The sequence below is a fragment of the Protopterus annectens genome, chromosome 10.part0 (genome assembly GCF_019279795.1).
Source record: "Protopterus annectens isolate FY-2018-M chromosome 10.part0, PAN1.0, whole genome shotgun sequence".
Lineage (NCBI taxonomy): Eukaryota > Metazoa > Chordata > Ceratodontiformes > Protopteridae > Protopterus > Protopterus annectens.
Genome location: NC_056744.1, coordinates 787,927,227 through 787,929,784, shown reverse-complemented (window position 1 = coordinate 787,929,784; position 2,558 = coordinate 787,927,227). Strand labels below are relative to the sequence as shown.

The following is a 2,558-nucleotide window of genomic DNA, read 5'->3' as shown; positions in this document are numbered from 1 at the left end:
ACCTGCAAAAAATTCAAGACACAATAATTACCAAAGAAAACTTGCACTTAGTGCAGATGGGAGACCATCAATCATGCTGCATGTGTGCACAACTAATAGCTGTTGCTCACTGTTGTGGGCATTCCTCAGAAAAGGGGTTTACTGCACAACCCACCAAGCCTTGAATGTCAGCCCCTATTTTCAAGCAGAGCTAACAACTCTTACATTTTTTCTTCTTTACCTTTTTTTTGACATCATTCAAATAACTGACAGCTTACAGAGGTGCTTTATACTTCTAACATAGAATCTTGACATATCCATGGTCCAGACCCTACTAAACAAGAGCATTGTGTTGTGCCTAATTTTCACATTCTTTAAAATGTTGATTGGATGCCACAAAGTAAGTGACCCTGCCTTAACCATATATGTGTTGTAAAGGCCACCAGAACCTCCTCCATCCTTTTGAAAGGGTATGCTAACCTTCTTTCCTTTCTTATAACATGACACTGTGACTCTCACTTTTTTTTTTTTTTTGTGACGCATGGTATAATGGCCATATGACCAAGCAAAGTAATCTCCCTTACCTTGTCTGTTCCTGGCACACTGTACGTGCCTTTCCTCACTCTCCAACAATCACTGGTCATGCTACTGAGCATGAGCCACGAATGGCCATCACTCACTGCCATCTCATACCCACAAACCTGTTACCAGTGACCAGGAAAACATCCTAATCACAAAAACCAGAATGCCAATCCTACCAGGCAATCTTCTTGGTGAACAAAACAAAACAAAAATGGGCAAATACATGTAGCACAGAGGGGAGAGGGGTACTGTAACCACCGCAACTTTAACCACCAAAGCCTCTCACACACAGCATGCAAAAAAAGTCTCCCAGACTATCCAATAAAATTTTGTTATATAACTCAAGCATAAACTTCCTTCTGTAAATACATGCCAATGTACTTCCTTCAAAGAAGTTAGAGCATCTGACATTATGACACACAGGGTTCACCACTGATAATTTCCTAACATGCAGATCTGCAGTGTAGAGGGACAGGCCTGCTAGGGAAACTGAATGGCCAGGAAAACCACATAAACATCATTCTGTAAAGGCTTTCCAGAATGTAAACAACCAAGCAAATTCCAGATGAAAGCTGAACCCCTCAATGACTACCCAAGCAAGAAACTCCTCAATTACCCTGACTAAACTAAAATCTAGAACAAAGGGAAGAGTAACAACCGGTCAATCACTCCGAATCCTCTATACGCCATTCAACCAGTCAGCATACCACCCACAAAACAAGCCAGAAGGGAAGTGGAAAAAAAATATTCACTCACCCAGTACCACCAAGCATCCACTCTTACCCACAGTCTACCTGTTCTACTCAATAGCTACAAGGACGTCTTGGACGTAGCACTTTTCTATGGAAGTTCACACCAAAATCTGATCCCTTACCCAGTTACAGTTCCAGAAAACCAGTTAAGCCTCTCCTTGCACTTACCTCACTTCCTCCCAACCCTCCTACTTTCCCAATTTAACCCTTCCATCCCAACCACACTAACATTCTTCCACTACCATCTTAACTCCCATTACCGTCCCTACCTGACCCACCATCAAAGATGTCCCTGAATAAATTGGTTTGTTTCCAAACCTCATTTATTAAATATCAGTTAGTAAAGACTGTTTGAATTAGTCATCTGCAATTATTCCTATCAGTTTTACTTATTATGTTGAGACTCTGGATCTAACCATAAATTAATAATTTGCTTTAAGTTACATTATTTTGACCTAACTGATATGGGGAGATATTCAGTTATGAAACCTTTGAGCTTGTGTCTCTGAGGTAACACCAGATATGGCAAGTATATATATATATTTTTTAATTTATCATAGTCCTGTTAATTTATTTATTTATTTATCCATTGCTTTCTGGGTTAGCCCCACTAGGTTAGTGGCCTCTTTTCAGGAGAAGCCAAAGGTGGCATTTATACTAGTAGGGGAAATTTAGCCAGGGCATTGGGGGAACATCTCCTAATCTTTGTTATAGGTGCTATAGGATCTTTTACATCCACTTGAGCTACCCACTAACGCAGACAAATATAGCCTTGGTTTAATGTCTCATCTGAAGGATGACATACTCAGACGTGCAGCACTCCCCCCCTTATGCAGCACTGCAGTGTCAGCAATCTATCTGCCCAGTATGGGAATGGAACACACAGTCTTGTGCACCAAAGGGTGTGTGCTACCTGCTCTGGCACTGACACTAATTAGTTCTCTCCACTCAGTAAGGGTAAGACACACCTTGCAATCTTCCTCCCAAGTTATTTACTTTAATTGTGACATACCTCTCAACCTGGAAACATCAAAAATCTGGACAAAGGCCATGAAAAATAGGTACAAATCTGTACACCGATTAACATAAAATTTGCATACATAATTATGTAACCCCACCCACTCCAATAGAATTGTGGGATACCAATTTTAAATGCAAACTGAAGAAAAGACAAACAAATTACGGCCCCAGAGTCCCCCTGAAGCCATTTTAATGTCCCATTACCTGACAATTTCACCCCATTTA

At 40.7% G+C, this 2,558-nt stretch overlaps 1 non-coding gene across 1 annotated transcript; it reads right to left on the bottom strand.

Moving 5' to 3' along the window:
- Nucleotides 1-353: 353 nt before the first annotated feature.
- LOC122814687 lies at nt 354-481 on the bottom strand. Its single transcript, XR_006366886.1, has one exon. It is a non-coding gene; the product is annotated as a U6atac minor spliceosomal RNA (small nuclear RNA).
- Nucleotides 482-2,558: the final 2,077 nt, after the last annotated feature.